The sequence below is a fragment of the Serinus canaria genome, chromosome 13 (assembly GCF_022539315.1).
Source record: "Serinus canaria isolate serCan28SL12 chromosome 13, serCan2020, whole genome shotgun sequence".
NCBI lineage: Eukaryota > Metazoa > Chordata > Aves > Passeriformes > Fringillidae > Serinus > Serinus canaria.
The window spans coordinates 3,515,133-3,532,435 of NC_066327.1; the positions used below are offsets into that span (position 1 = coordinate 3,515,133).

At 38.7% G+C, this 17,303-nt stretch overlaps 1 long non-coding RNA gene across 1 annotated transcript in view; it reads right to left on the minus strand.

Moving 5' to 3' along the window:
* Positions 1–2,056: 2,056 nt before the first annotated feature.
* Positions 2,057–17,303, minus strand: part of LOC127060124 (uncharacterized) — a 37,443-nt gene continuing 22,196 nt past the window's right edge. Inside the window, exons 2-3 of the long non-coding RNA XR_007778778.1 lie at positions 15,775–15,839; positions 2,057–2,137 (exon numbers count right to left, since the gene is read on the minus strand). This is a non-coding gene — a long non-coding RNA (uncharacterized LOC127060124). The remainder of the gene's footprint in view (positions 2,138–15,774; positions 15,840–17,303) is intronic.

A 17,303-nucleotide genomic window follows, 5' to 3' on the forward strand; every position in this document is an offset into this window, starting at 1 on the left:
AAACTCCAAGTCTTTTCTTCAGCTTCTCTTAAATCTTTGGCCTTCAGAGGATGGTTGAAATTCAAAATCAGGTCACAAAGCAGTAGCTGGCTTGCCACTGAAAGACAAAGGGCAGTGTATCAGCATGGTATTTATTGAATGACACTGAATGGTAATCTACAGACAGCATTGTTTTAGTGTTCATCTATCAGCTCACTCAGGGTTGCTGTTTCACTTGCCTCAAGATGGTTACATTCAGTTGGTGTTAGCATGTTAGCAATACTTGCATTAGAAGGCTCTCAGTGTTCCTAGAAAGGAATGGCTGATCACCTAGCAGGTGTTTGCCATGCTTAACTAACACAATTCTATTGCTCTCTAACCACTGTTCCATTAATTTTTCAAAACACAAGAGCAAAGCTATTGCTTCATTACATTAAAACCCAGCTGTCTGACACAGAAAACCAGGCCATTCCAACTGCAGACTCTGAGAAGAATGTCTTACACAGTTTTGTGTTTAACTGGATGGTGAAGTCAGAATTACCATTTATTTTCTTCAACTCATTGCACATTTTGTCAACATTTTTAATTGCAGCCTCAAGGTTAAACTGTCCATCAGAATTTTTGATCACCTGTATGAAATAGGAACAAAACATGACTGGCAAGGTATATATGATCATAAACTCATTGGTACAGATTATCATAATACTCATGACATTTTTTCTTTCATTTTCTTAAATAATATTTTACTAAAACTTCTCCCAGTTTATAATTATCCACTTAGACATGGCAAATTACAACTATGGAAGGTGAGCACTAAACACTCAGGGCTGCAGTTTTTTCCCTGTCACATTTTTATTACAGAAAAAACCACAGTGAAATTAATCATGTTTATGAATTCCTCTCCTCATCATTTTTCACGTTTGTTTTCGACCAAGCTTTTCCTGCAGTCAAACCTTAACCGAGAGTAATCATTCAGCCACAGGATGGCGCTGCAGTGACATTAACGTGACCAACACACCGGGTCGCTATTAACGCTGAGCGTTAATGAGCCTGCCAAAACATGCCCAGAAACATTTGTAATCAGTTTATAATCAATATCTTCTTGTCTACTTCAGAAATCACATTCCCTGCCTTTAACACTTAATTAAAAATCAATCAAAATCTAAACACAATTAAAACTATTAACCATTTGAAATGAAGTATAATTTGAAATTTCAAATGTGTACTACACTCCTCTTAAGGAATTTCTTCCTTATGAAAAATTTCAAAGAGAAGTGTACATAGCACAATTTCTGGCCTAGTTATAAGCTCTCTACTTATCATTCAGAAATTCTAAAATGTGAAAAAACTCTGGGTGATTAATAAATAATGTTCGTTATGTAGAAAATCTCAGCACATTAAGAAGCATGAGCAAAAATATTAACATACATTTAACATAGATTCTTTGTCTGAGTCTCTTTTCCCTTCATGCAGTGGCTTTATGCTGAGTTCATCAGTCACGGCTGAGGCTTCTAAAAAGACAACTCCAAATCATTAAGAATTTATAAGTATAAAATACATAAATATAAATATCTCACATAAAATATATAATAAAGTTTAAACTATAACATCTAGACTATAGCTTCATTATTGTTTTTTGAAAGTGGAGTCTAAGAGCTCGAATGGTTTTAATTCTTCTCAGGAAAAAACAAAACCTTGGATTTTGTTTATTTTACTTTCTTTTAGGGACAGAATTTCAGAATTTTTTCAGGAGTTCCAGGTGGAATTACTAACAGTGAGTAAATGTATGAGCAATGGTGATTCCCCAAGAATTCCCCAAACATATTCCTGTACTTTTTAAACTTTCTGAGAGATCTAAAAAGGCATTGCAATTGGTTTCTGACATCAATTTATGGAAGGAAAATCTAAAGCACACACAAAAAAGTGTTGACTGTCTATGGTGGTGCATCTTCCCTTGGCCACACTATGATCTGAGGATTTTTAAGAGACTCTAAAACACCCTTTGGGCACTGTCTGCTGGTCAGTAACAGAGCTGAGATTGAATACCAGATCCCTGGGCTTGTTCTTCCCCCATTCCTCCTGCTCGTCTCTCCTTACACGTCAGGACACCTCTGGGCAAGCTGAAGTGTGTGACAGTCACTGGAAAGCTGTTTCAACCCTAAAAGAGGGGGAGGAGGGGTGAGTTTCAGGAGGGGTGCCATGACATGAAGCAGAAGGTGCTCAGCCCTGGGGCAGTGTGTCCCCCTTTGAGTGCCCTCCAAAAAGGCCTCAGGGAGGGCACAGCTCCTTTGGGCTCCTACATCACTGCCCTGCACAGGGTGAAGCCCCTGCACAGGAGCCAGTCCCCCAGAACTCCAAAATGAGCTGAACTATGGTTTATGTTGGAAGGCACCATAGAGGTAACGTGGTTCTGTCCCCCTGCCATGGGCAGGGACCCCTTCCAGTGGCCCAGGTTGCTCCAAGCCCTGGCCAAGCTGGCCTGGAGCTCTCCCAGGCAGCAGGAGCCCTTTCCCCAGCAGTGAGGACAGGCTGCTAGCACAGCCAGGATGGGCTGGTCCTCCCTGCAGACCCCCCAGGAGCAGCCCCAGGGCTTCTCTCAGCAAGGAAATCCCCGTGGTGTGTCCCTCTCCCAGCACATCAGAGGTCAGTGGGTGGCAAGAGTCCTGGGGGAGTCACAATTTTAGGAGTGGGTGGTAAAAAGTAATTGTAAATGCTGCAAGAACTGAAGGAGAAATGGAAAAGAGAGGACTGAGGTGTCAGCAGGGGGTGGTGGATGGGGAATGAATTTCCTGCTGGCCTTTGAGGCCCTGCCTGTGGACAGCTTATTGCATGTGCAGCAACTAATTTATAACCAGTCAGCTCCTTTTGGTCATCAGTTGAAATTCACATGGAGTAAAGGAAGTTATACTATCTGAGCAAAGCTAAATAGTGAACCTGAATTGAAGGAAGCCAAGAGAGGCACTTTACTAAACAGATTTATCCATTTAGACCATGCTCAGTGTTAATTTGGCAATGACCAGTGCCCTCAGAAGCACATACCTGACTTGAGTTGGAATCAACAAATCCTGCTAACTAATGACCTGGGCTTGGGAACTGCTCATTTCTTGCCCAGTCTGTGCTGTAGTACTTAAAGCCAGGGACACCAAGCAGGGGAATGGCTGTCAGCACTTTTCTTTAATTTACTGGAACCACTTTTCCTGCTGCTCAGCACTCAGCTGTATTTTGAACTCGCTGTTTGGCACCGGTGGAGAAGGAATAACCAGCACCTCAGAGAGAGTGGAATTACTTGGATGAGAACAGATGGACAGGGTGTGCTTGGGATGTGCTTCCATGCTATTTCTTCTTTAAAACAAAGCATTCTAAATGTGTGGGTTTATGACTGAATTGGAACTCAGAACAGCATTTTCTGGTATGGCACAATTAAACTGTGATTCAAAGAGAAAACATGATATGCTGCATGCATTGTGGGGCTTTCTGGAGATGAGAAGTGCAGAGCAGGAAACCCTACACACATGCACTAATTCCTGAACTGCAGCCTTTCAGTTTACAACATCTTGCCTGCACCCCAGCGCAAACAAGTTAACTCTGCCCTTTCTGTGGCCTCTAAGGAAAATGTCCAGCTGAAGCTGCTGATTTTGCTGATAGAATACAAAATAGAACTGTGTATAAAAGAACATACAAGGTGATTTTATGTATCCTCCAAATACAAAATAACCTACAAAAGTTTATATAAATATAGATACAAAACAGCAACATAGTATCCTAGCAAAGTCCAGAAAATATTGGTGTCAGTAGAAGGAGCAGTTATTTCCTTCACTAACCTGTAAAGCAGAATGCTTCAACTGATAAACCCCATTGCTGTCAGTTTACTTTCTACATTTGGACGTTTTTTTGACATCATATAAATAATCATTCCCATTGTACTTAATTTTTTCTGTATAAGAAAAAATAGGTTATTGTAATGACCAGAAAAATTAGATTCAAAATATGTACAATAAACTGAGTTGCCAGAACTAATTGGACAAACCAAATAGAATGGTTCTTAAAGGCAGGGCCTTTCTGAAAATGATCTTCAACAATGTGAGATATTAACCAGCAAGGTGACCAACAGGGCAGGAGATTGACTGTATGTGGCATTTTTTAAAAAGAAAGAGAGTAAGAGATATTTAATTTCTACACCTGAATTTACTTGGAACAAAACCACTTTCTGGATTTTCTTTATAAGGCAATATTTCAAACTGAAACACTGAAATTAGAGGTTTAAATTATTAAGTTATATCTCTGTGAGGAGCATTCTCTTGGGTGTTGCTGGCAGTTTCACATCAGTGTTTCAGTTTATGAGCTGCAGTTTCTTTTTGCCTGAAGTAAACCCCCAGGTTTATGTGCAAAGATACCCAGAGCTGAAGCTCTTTAATCACTGGCTGGTCTGGCCATGGGTGGTTCTTCACACAAAACCCCTCTGTACCCAGGGGCTTTCAGAGAACATATTCACTTGTGGCAGTTCAGACAGTTTTATGAATCCCTGGTAAAGACAGAATTACTACCAAACCACTTCTCTAAGGAGGGGAAAAGATCAGGAAGACTAGAAATAGATTTCAGGATGCAGAATTAGGGTTGTGATGAGAATGAGCAAGCTCTGCAGGCAGCTAAACAGGCAGATCACTCTACAGCACTGCCTTCCTCACCTCTGCAGTAAAATTACCCTAAATATAACTTCAGACAAAATGTAGCAGTTAAATACATAACCACTGGACAGGAGAGTCTGAAAACAAAGGATTTACAAAATTATTTTCCTGTGTAGTAAGAGATGAAGTAGAAAGAGAGAAACCACAAGCTTGTATTGTATCTTATGGTTACAAAGATGTTTTATAGAAATTGTTCTAGTGGGAAGTAGAAATAAATGTATTGACTTCAAAATAATATTCTAGTGAGCAGCTTAATAAACATTTAGAGAGTCTGTCTTTTAAGGAAGTTGTATTTATGCCACTGTAGTAACAGGTGAGACATAAGGAAATCACAGAGTCACCAAGGTTGAAAGAGACCTTCAGGTTCATCTAATCCTGCCATCTACCACCATAATCATCCTTAAACCCTACCCCCAAGAGCCTTATAAAGTTTTACTGAAAGTATTACCATTTGCTGTTACTGTGAAGGCTTTAGCTTTCATAAAAAATTCCCTAGTGGGTCTAAGACGAGTGTTTAAAGTTTCAATGCATGCTATTAAACTTTCACATGAAAAGCTTTGACAAAAGAGAAACTGATTTTTTACCATTGCCTAGGTATAAAACTTTTAAATCCAGATTGCAAGGAAAGTCAAATAGAAACCAAACCAACACACAAAAATTACAATGCAACCTCGAAAAATGACAGTAATTTCTGATAAAATAACGTAGTTCATCAGCTCTGGAGCACATGTCAAATTTGAAGTGATGAAAACTGTTAAATGCTGAAGGCCAAGAAAAGCCTGACCAGATCATGGTACAAAGACAGTAAAGCAAAAGCCAGACTTTGTCTTTAAAAGTTACAGTCCAAGTATTCGAGGCAAAGAGTGGCAGGTGGAAAAGAGTGCTAAGCAAAGGGCTTTGCCTTAAAACATTTTCATGAAATAGGAAGAGTAAACCCTGAGTTAAAATATATATTTGTGGCATACATTATATGCCATAAATATAGTGGCATAGATAGTCTAACAGGGGAAGCCTGTTACAGTTAACAGGTGAAGTATAATGTTATAGTATATATGAAGTATAATGTTATACTATAATAGGTGAAACCTGTTTGCTTGAGTTTTCAGCCAGAAAACTTCAAGAAATTATGTAGCACACAATGTTACATGATATAACAAAAATAAAATTTTCTGAGACTGTTTTAATAATACCCCATTAAGAAAATATTAAAACCAAAAAGTTGCACCTACAGAATGAAAACCACTGCAGCCTTTCACAGAAGAAATGTAATTATTTTAAAAAAATGAATAGCATAAGCTTATGCTTTGTAGATAGTCTGGAAGGTGTTCACTTGGTGATTTGGAAAGTTTTTTTATGTGTAGAAATATGTATATAAAATATGTGCAATATGTTCTGAACTACAGCTTTAAAGTGGTTCTGAAATGTAATATTTAAGGTAATTATATGGCCTGTTAAAGATTGGAATATTCAGTAACTGAAGAAAAGTGCACATCTAATGCTGATACAGATGGAATTGTGGGCTGAAGCTGCTTAGTTGGTATAAATAATATCTTTTATGCAAAAAAGAAGATATATTTCCTGCAGCTCATTCATATATAACACTTGTGCTGCTTAATTTTCTAGTAAAGTCAGGTAAATAGGTGTGGAGTTTCTTGAAAGACAAACAGTAAATATCAATTAGGTTCTGGTGGGATAATGTGAACAATTAATCATGAATGCTATTTTCAGTGGAACTTGGGGAGAATAAAATATTTTTGCTTTCTTCATAGTCCAAATATCAAGGAAAGGGAGAGCTACTGGTGAAAACTTGGCATGCAAGCTCTGAGCCACTGGAATTTGGAGGCACAACTGATCTTGCAGTGTTTTTTAAAATGAAATTCAGATATATTCATGAGTTGACTGGAAGAATTTCAAGAAGCATCTAGAAATTCCTCATGCTTTCTGGATTTCACAAGAGAAGTGATTTTTGATGCTATCAAATATTTTTCCAGCTCCTCATAAAACCTTTGAAATGACACAGACTTGACAGCAATTGTGAACCTTTACTTGTTCACAAGCAGCTGTCTAGAGCCAAAGAGCTGTATGTGCTTCTAGTTCTCACTCACATCTGCTTCTCTACAGCCTTTCTCACCAGATGCCATTTGAAAAGATTTTGTTCATCCACCCAGGGAAAGTAAGTTTATAAAGCAAGGAGTTGTGAAATTTTCTCCAGATCCTTAAAAGCAGTGAATCCAGTTTGTCCTTTGGAAAGTGCTGAGCCCTTTTGACTGAGATGTCATTGCTTAACAGCTCTGTTTTTACAGATATTTCACCACTGCTCTTTTATCTTCATAGATTTTTATAGCAGTAACACAGTGCCTGAAATACTGCAGAGAGAAATAAGGGAGTGTGCTAATGGCAGTAAGTCAAGTTCTCTTCATTTAAATGAATTTAATACCATCCAATGTAATGGTCAGAGGCACAATGTAGATATTAAAGCTTCTATTAGCTGCTTCTATTGTAATTATCCACACTATTTTTCATTTGCTAGCTTGCATACATTACTACATGAAATGCCCTGTAAACCTTAAAGGTACAGAAATGATAACTGAACAAAAGAATTTAATTTTGCTCAGGGAAATGGTATTATCATTTTGAAATCACAGGTTTGATTACTTTTGTTGCTTTATCAGAAGATTTCTTTGTGATTAACTTGTGACATGACCAGGAGGAGGCACAACAAAACATCCTGAAGCAATTCCTGTCTCGGCTGCTTGAATGGGTATCTCCCTGTAACTGAGGATTTTTTGCAAATTCTTTATTTCATAAATAAAGACTTCACTCTTGCAACACTGTTCATACTCCATAAATACAACTGTGTCCCAAATTCCACCTAACACACTCTCAGTATTGCAGTCTCTGCAGGATGGAACTGGAAAGCAGCAAGAGAGAAGCCACTAGATGCCCTCGTTCCCACAATCAAAGCGTGTTCGGCAAAGGCAGCAGAAAGCAGAACATGCTTGCCCTCAAAGACTGTGATTCAGGCCAAATGAGAGAATGAAGAGTGTCTAAGGAATGGCAGATAATTGATGCCACTGCCTCGGAAGCACACTGTGTCAGCTGCCAGCCAGTGGTGCTGTGATCCAGGGGGAAGCTGTGGCACGGGGAGGCAATCCAAGTACTCCCAGAGCCTGCTCCCATTCTGTACTGGCAGCGATTGTCCCTCCCAGTGCCACCCCCAGCAGGGGATTCAGGCATGTCCAAACACCTCCAAAGGAATCCTTTTCCCTTCTGCTGATGACAGTGACAGCTGAGAGGGCTGGGCCTCCTCTTACTGAAGTTCACTAGTCTTCCACTCCTGCCTGTGCATTTATCTTGTGGAAAACCTCATGTCTGCATGTCCTGGCTGTGTCTGCACAAAACCCACCAGGTGTGCATCTGGATAAGCTGCCATGTTGCACCTGCAGACATGGAAAAGTTGCTTTATGCTCTAAATCAAATAAGCAAACTGAAATACTGGAGTATGCTTTTAGCAGAAGGGAGAATGTGTGAAATCAGTTATTTCAGTGGGAATTTAACAGTTTTCCATCTAGGAGCAAGGCTGCTCTGAAATAGCTATGACAGAAGTTAATAGTTACTAGCTGTGATCATTTTGTGGCAGCTACTTAGCCTCAAAGACTAAGACCTGTCCCTGGAGGGATTTAACAGGCATAGAGATGTGGCACATGGGGACATGGATAAGTGGTTGCCTTGGCAGTGCTGGGGGAATTGTTTGACTTGATGGCCTTAGAAATTTTTTCCTCTTTAATGATTCTATGGTTCTCTCTTTTCAAAATTGGGAATCAGGCCCTTCTCCCTGTTGCTTCACCAAACTTGGTTAATAGCTAAGGAACTCAATAGAAATTAATGCCAAAATTATGCTTCTTTTCAGGGTCTGTTCAGATAAATTCTACATATATACCATTGCTTTCATTTTTAATCTAATAAAGATAATTTTAAATGTACAATGAAACTGTATGAGAAAAAGTAACCCAAAACTCCTCAAAAAGAGAAAAATGAGAATTTAGAAGAAAGTGCCAAGAACAGGTCTGGCAGTTGACAATTTCTATTGTAAACTCTAAATGGCTGAAACCTCTTATGACATTACTAGATCTCTTTGGAACCACAGAGGAATAATTTTATGACAAATTAGGCACATTTAAATGCAGCAAAATGTCTATAGTTTTACATAATCCCCATTTCTGTGCATTCTGATATATTAACAGTGACATTTACCAGAGAAATATTTCAGAACCCTTTTTTACTGTGTTCATTTTTCACCAAGTTTGGGAGCCAGATAAATCATGGGAAGGATTTGGTTATCAGACTGATGCTGCAGACACACTGGCACAGCACCACAGCACAAAGAAATGGGAGGTGCTTCCCCTTCCCACAAATAACACAGGAGCTGGATTATTAGTAAATGAAGGGAGTCAGTCCTAACATTTTCAAACTGCCTGGACAAGAAACAGCTCCATGTGGGAATTTCCTAAAGTGCAAGGTGGCTGTCAAGAGTTAATAACAGCTGACAGTGTATTTGCCGTACCAATCCAGGCATCTTTTCAGTGTCCTCACCTCCCTATTTCCCTGCACATGATGGACCTGTGATCCCTCCAGCAGGGTGAGAAACAGATTCCAGACATCACCAGGCACAAGGTAAGGCATGTTTGCCATGCCAGCTGCCCCTCTGCTTTCTGTGCCTATCACAGCTGACACCAGTAAACTCACAAAAGGTATTTTCTCCTGGAGGCACTACACAGCTGACATCAATATGAGATTAAATAAAAACTTTTTCTTCAGTTCCAAATCTAGAGCTAATCTAGCTAATTGATATTTACACACTGTACCTTCTACCCTCATCACAGCCTAAAATCCAGACTGTCTGGACTCTGTGCAGAATTGCAAATTATATAAGTTCTTGCAATCAAAATATCCTAGTCCAGCCCAGCAGATGCTTTATTTGCCCCTCAGCAGCAAACAAGATAATTTCCTGGACTTTTATAAACTTACACTGTGAGGCTTTCTCCCCTGACATCTCCGGTGTACTTTCTGGAAATGTGGCAAAATATTCAAATAAAAGGGTGCTCTGTTGGCTGTATTTTGCAGCAAGACTTGCTTCCCAAAATTAGTTTACTAAGTTCCAACCCAGAGCAGCAGCAGGCATGAACTTCCTGACAGGCTCAGTCAGCTTTGCTGAGAGCACATCCCAAAGCAGTGGATGTGGAGCTGTGCACCCCAAACATTTGTAGCTGCAGGCATTCTGATGTGGCTGCAAGGACTGAAATTACCTGGCCAAAGTCACCCCCTTTTCTGCTTGGCTCCCACTGAAGGTGCAAAAATATCCCTGCAGCACAGAGCTGTGGGTTCAGCCAGAGACAACACATTTACAAAGCACCAGATTAGGCTCTGTGCACAGCAAGAAAATAAAAATGGCCCATTGAAAGTGGAGCTTTGCAATCTAATTTAATAGGTTATTTTTGTTCCTACCTTCCTCAGGAACCTGAGGATTTGATATAGAACATTTGGTTTAACTTTGGAGAATTCATGCACATTCACAGATAACATTACTTGACAGGTATTACACCAATTTCCTAATCCATTCCCACTATTCCTCTGCACAGCCCTCAGAAGGAACGAAATAAAGCAGGATTATTTCTTAAGGCTTAATACTGCTTAATATATCTTTTGACATGCTTAATATATCTGGGACATGTAAATCACCATAAATTTCCTTCCAAAGTTAAATGAGATATACTGAAATAAAGTGGAAATGTTCTGACATCAATTGCCAATTTATACATAATAGCGCAGGTTTTTTGTTGCTGACAATTGTAAGAGATAGCTCTAAATAAGGAAATTGAAGTCTAAATCTATGAAATTGAAAACTTCTTTACCTGTGTAAATATTCACCTTTTCTGAGTGCACTTGTCTCAATATCTTATTCACAAAACCCCTCCTGTAATTTTCTTTTGAATTAATATTCATCTAAGATATTTACTTTGAATTTGTACTCTTGCTATGGAGATGATAAGAAGAATGAGCAGCTACTAAAGAAACTGTTCACTGCTGGTCAGGTGCCTTGTTCAGGGTTGTAATGAAACTGCAGGTTTTTGAACAAAACTGCAGAGGTTACTGTGCCTCAGAAAGAGACCTAAAGGGATCCTGAGGAGCTGTCTCTGGACTAAATCCATGAGAGCACAAAAATGTTATTCAGTCAGAAGTACAAAATTTTTCTTAGTTAAGATTTGAATGCAGCCAAAAGTTTGACCTTGAAGGGTTAAAGCACAGTGATATTTCATCAACTGAACAGTAGAAATCTGTGTGTGGCTCTAAAATCAAGGAAGAAAGAAAGTAGAGAGAAAAAGATCACAGAATGAAAGGGCTCTGCTCTAATAATGACTCTGGTCTGGTACATATCCCTCAGTAATTTACATAAGTGACTTTTACACCTTATCATCTGATCATAACTTGGGGTCTTTGGTATCTTGGTTGATACCAACAACTGATCACTGAACTTTAGCATCATTTTGGTGTTGCTGCTCTGCTCTCATCCTGACCCCACCTTAGCAGTTAAAGGAAGCAATGGGGCTCCACTGAAAGTCATGATAGAATTTATTTTCTGGAGAAATTATGACATTTTACTGCCCAAGATTTTTATGACACCTAGGTTATATTGCTTCTGTGCCTTCTTTTTATAGCTTTCTCCTCTAGCAAGAACTTGCAGTGGAAATGTGTAAGAAATGTTGCTAAAGAATCACAAAGAGAGGAATCTGGAAGTGTAAAATCCTGATTCTGACTTACTTTAATCATCATATCTCATCAAGGGAATGTGCATTGTGTACATGTAACAAATCCTAGCTTCTCTTGCAAACCAACATTTGGTGAAGCAAAAATTCCTAAGTTCTCTAGTAGTTAGTGTTTTATAAGCCACTTGTTTGGTCTACTCTCAGGAAGGCCATCTTTTACTGTTACAGGTTTGGTTTTGATTACTGTACCACTGAAAAATATATGTATGCAGTCATTCCAAAATAAGAAGGTCAAAATACTTGACCCAAATGATTTGTGTAAAGTTGTTTTATTACCTTTTTCTTACCAGTTTCTCTGACACAAAGGCTGTTGAACATTACTGGGCAGCCTGGCCTCGGTCACTTTTTGAAAAAACTGCCAGAAGCAACTTTCATGTCATTGTTCATTAACACTGATCACATTAGCAAGGATTTATTGGCAACTGCTGGTGTAATAAAATACATTTTGAATGCTTTGGGTGTAGAGTCTGCTGTGCCTAACCATGCTGGCATTGCTCACTTTTGAAAAGTGTTGCATGATTTACCACTTAGCCCAGGCACTCTTGTTTGATTAAATCCCTTTCCTTGCTGCTGGGAAGCAGAATTGGCAGCAACAAAACACCTTTAATATTCTGTGTAGCACACCTCTAGAGGTCTTTGAATACATAAGTTCAAATTTTGGTTTAAAAGCTCCCTAAATTTGATTTTACTTGGCTGCAAATAGGCAACATGAAAATGAGCAAGTAAAATATTACAGCTGATGCAGAAAAAAATTTAAATTTCCACCTACTAAAGCACTTCAGTCTAAGGTGAAGCTCAATTGTGAGTCACTGGAGCATTCCCACCTTGTTTCTGTAGAGCTGCCCGATTAATGAGTCTGTCACAGGTAACCCTGGGGCTATGGGATACAGCAGCTGGGAAGTGACATAAAGTCACTTTAAATAGAGCCCTGTACATCTGTCATAGTTAAAATTTTTGGACAGTGCAAACAGTTCATGATGTGAAGGACAACCTGGTTAATAGACCTAGGAACAAGCCATTCAATAGCTTTCAGAAGGAATCAAATCTGAGTAACACCTGATTATTAACAATTAGCAGTTCCAGTGCTTCTACTGGTTTGTCTGAGCCTTGATGGTGTCACCAGTAAATGGAAGCACTTTGGACCAGATTGTGTAAAGTGTTCCCTGGACTGCATTCACTCCAACACTTCCATGAGTGAAAGCAGTGAGATTTTGGTCTTTTCCAAGACTAGGAAGAGAAAAAGAAAATCTTTGGTCATTAAAATGAGAGATTTCCCAAGAAGGCAGTTAGAACAATGAAAAGCAAGGCACATTTCATAACAACCCATATGCAAACAAACCACTTTGTCTCAAAATTGGTGACTACTGAAACCAATGTGTGGACATTTTTTCCAAACTGGAATGTGTGCTGTAAGGAGAGCAACACCATTGACCTTAAGAAACTTTGAGGTGGAGCAGGGTTGTTAGCAGGAACATACCAGTAAAATGCTGCTGAGGAGTTGAAGTCTTATCTCACATTTCCCCCACCTTATATTATCTCCAGGACTGTGGCTAGTACAATCAGACCTAGGCTACTGGCTGTATTTTTTTCCAGATTAACACTCTCCTGAGAACTTAGAGTGAATCACAGAATGGTTTCGGTTGGAAGGGACCTTAAAGTTCATCTTGTTCCACACCCCTGCCGTAGGCAGGGACACCTTCCACTGTCCCAGGCTGCTCAGAGTCCTGTCCAACCTGGCCTGGGGCAGTTCCAGGGATCCAGGGGCAGCCACAGCTTCTCTGGGCAACCTGTGCCAGGTCCTCACCACCCTCACAGAGAAAAAAATTTATTCCTCAAACTTCAGAAGTTTCTGGAAAATGTCGTTATTTTATTTTTCTGCTACAATTTCTTCCATTTCTTATGATGCTTCCTGGCTAACTTTCCTATGGTTTCTGTAAGGAAGCATTTGATGAAGACTTACTTTTCTGTCTTATTTAATAAATTTGAGAATTTGGGGTTTGCTCTGAAGAATAAATGAATATTTTAAACTAAGCAGAGTGGAACTTCAGTAGTTACACACAGCAGAATTCAGAGATACTTGCCCAGAAATCAGCTGGAAGATGAATCATGACCTGACTTCTTCAAGCATTTAAAATACTGGATTTTTTTTCTAACCATTTTGCTTTTGAAATGAGGAAGATGCAATAATTCAACAACTGTGCTCTTGTCTCTGTCAGTCTGAGCAGATTGTTTAGGACCAGGCAGTGGGGTGACCCTTTGCAATGACAATGCAGAAGCAGCATCAGTTTCTTTGTCACAGCCTCTAGCACACCTGGCTGCAGAGCTCTCCCTTCCCCAACTCTGACTTTGCTGTGGTGATGAAATACCACCAGGACTTAGCCAGCTGGATCCCATAAGATTCCTTTGCTGCCTACTCTGCCAACACTTTGACAAGCTGGGATAGAAAAAAATGGCCCTGTCTTGGATGGATATAATTTCTTCTTCAAATGTCAATATGGTTCATTTCCTTCTGCTGTAACCTTGTGGTGTGATCACAGGTGAAGTGACAACAGGGCAAAATTGGACTGCAAGAGGAGGTGGCTTTTAAATCTTTTCAAATAGTCACAATTTCATTTGGCTCCGCCTATAAGACAGACTGGGTGAGAAAGCAGAAGACTGTGGCTGCTTTATAAAAGAGAAAAGAAAATATTTATGAGATCTTCTTTTTCTTTCTCTCCATTCTTAACATAATGGGAGCCTTATTCTGGATTTCTGACACCCTCACAATTTGGGATGTTCACATAAGGAATTTCTATTCACTGTAGCAGGAACCTTCCATCCTCTGCACTCAGGAAGTTTTCCATGGCTCCAAGGTTACCGCAACCTTTGCAGGCTGATTTCTGAGGTGTCTTCTGATCAGGGTGCACTGCAGAAGTACCATCACAAACCAGTTTAAGGGGATGCTGGTAATTGTGATTAGGGCACAGTAAGTGGGTGGCTGTTACATTGATTTTTCTTCAACCATTTCAATTTCAAGGAACACATGAAAGAGAATGCTAATTTTGTTGTTGCTGTGGTTTACTTTATAACTCTCTGTACTACATAAACTCAAAGGAATGAAAATGTGCTGTACACTTCTCTCATGCTCAACTCTATAAAATCTCAGAGGATGTTTAAAAGAAGACTTCAAAAATTGCAGGGGAGTATCTGTTGTTTCTCAACTATTTCTTCATCTCATATGCTCAGAGACATAACCTGATGTGAATTTGTGATGTATTTCAATTGGGGAACTCTCACTCATTGGGATTTATCGTTGCAGCTCAGTTGCTACCTGTGCTCCTCAGGAAGACTGTAATTTTTTTTCATTGCAAATGGATTGCCTGGAATAAATACCTGACTCTTAGTCTGCAGGCAGGGAAGGTCAATAACAACCATTATAGAATCTCTCCATAAAAGGTGACAATAAATAACAGTTTAACCTCTAATCTATATTAACAGACTACCTTTATTTATTGTTTGACTTGTGCAGAGACAGAGACAGGTAATCCAAAAGGAGCAGTCACAATAGCAGGTAATGACCTTCTTTTACAAGAATGAGCAAAACCCATTTCACTTCAGCATCATACACGGGGCTATTTTGCAAAGAAACACTGTGTGTTAGTTGTTGAAACTTTTTCATGCATTCCCCGAAACAAACTACACTATTCTGAATATTTTCTCCTCTGTGCAGTAAATAAAGTCTTTCGTGTTGACAATGCTAATATTATATTTTAAAATATATTTGCATTTGTGTTTTTTGTCATTTTTTATTGCATTTTATAAATCCCAGGGCAAAGACCCACTAAGCTCACTGAGAAAGCCTCGTTTCTTGGGAGAGCATCATGCAGTGACCCAGGTGATCAGGTGGGATTTCAGTGGGGGTTCCTGGCTGGCTCTGTGGGGATCTTATTTCAACCCAAATCATAGGTAGGAGTTTGGAGTACGAATCAGGAAGGTTAATTTTAAGTGGCTTTTAAAATTGAATTATTTCATGTGAATGATTTTCAAGGGTAAATATTCATAGTGCAAAGTAATCTTAATATATTTTAGTCCAATTAGTGCATTAAACTATTAGATAATTGTGGGAAAGTTGGGAAGGCGGAGCAAGAAAATAATTTTATCAGTACTTGTAATTCTGACCACTATGGCATTTGGGGGTAGAAGAAGGAATTACTAATAAACATTAAGTTATGCACATATTGTGTTCTAGCAAGTAAATATTTTCTAATGTATGAAAAAATACATATAATTAAGTTGTTTTTACTTACATTTATGTTTCAGTAATGCACAAGACAAATAGTTGGAAAATGCTCTTCAACCTTAAATCACGTACCTGGAAATAAGAAGGTAATTTTTAGTTTCAGGAAAATATCTGCTTGATATTTAATTTGTTCTTAAATTACATCCTCTTGGTTTAAGAACACTTTAAGAGATCATTCAATTCATTTTTCAGTCTCTTTTTCTCTAAATGAAAGAATCGATTTCTAGATGATTTTTAAAGATTTTTTCCTTCCTCTTCCTACTTTATGCAGCTTTTTGTAACATCAAATGGCAAAAATCTCTCACATGAAGAAACTGAGGTGGCAGGTGAAGGATTATTAGAGTTGTAATAATGTGAGAGGGGGTTTTTGAAAGCACTGAGTTTAACTGAATGTAAATTCTGGGACAGTTTGCCTCACCTTAGTGAAGGAAATATGAAAAGGAACCCACAACAGTTCTGAGAAGAGAAGATTTTAATTTATTTTTCAATTACTGAAGGAGTTTGATACCAGTTCTGTAATGTAAAGAGCATGCTTTTTTTACTTTTTCTGATTGATAAGAAATTGCAACAGACCTGCTCAGGACTGTGGGAAAGGTCAGTGGCAATTTTTGAAAAGAAGCCCTTGGAAAAACATTGGCCTTCCAAAACAGAGTCATGCAAAACTGGCAGTCTTATTTTCCTCCATTTTTGGCTTTGCACTTCAGCTTTCTGATTCTCCTGCTTTCATTATGTGCAGCATTGTGTGGATCCATTCTAATAAATTCCATTACTTGGAACAATGAGGTTGAGCATGATTCAAATCCTGAATTAAATGTAAGTCTAGCAGCAGAAAAATGGATTTAGTGGTATGATAGGATTTGCAATGTAAATATATTGCATTAAATATAAAATTTTATTAAATAAATGACTATTGTAAGGACTGCCATTCAAGCTAGCATTCTATCTGTGACTAATTAAAAGTGTGCACTGCGAGAACAGCGTGGAGATCACACGCTGGTGCCTTTGGAAGCAACACACAAAAAAATTTTCCTCTATTTTGGACAAATGGTCATCCTCTGTAGAAGAGAGATGTCCTTTTTTCAGAGTCAGCAATGCTGCTTCTGATGCCACAAATATTTAACTTTGTGACTGAAATTGTGAAGTCTTTCTCCAGAACAGATTTACCACAGGACTATTGCATTTCTTTGAACTTCAAAACAGAAGAAGAACAGATTTCAAATCATATCAGCAGCCAGATAAGTACAATCTTAATTGCAATATTGATGTGGAACAATTTTAAAGCTTTATGGCTGTACAGTCCTTTGTGCTAATGTGGATCAGAGTAACACACAAAGGAGTTGGGCTACAAACCCAGGGCAATATTCCTACATTTCTGCTTGCTAATAATTTTTAGTTGCAGGGGGAAAAGATGATGTTGTTATTTTCCTATTCTTTTAATGGGGAAAGGGCTTTTTTTGTTTTGTTTAGTTGTTTGTGGATTTTTTGTTTGTTTTGTTTGCTTTTTATAAGAAAAAAAACTTTGTACATACACAAGGG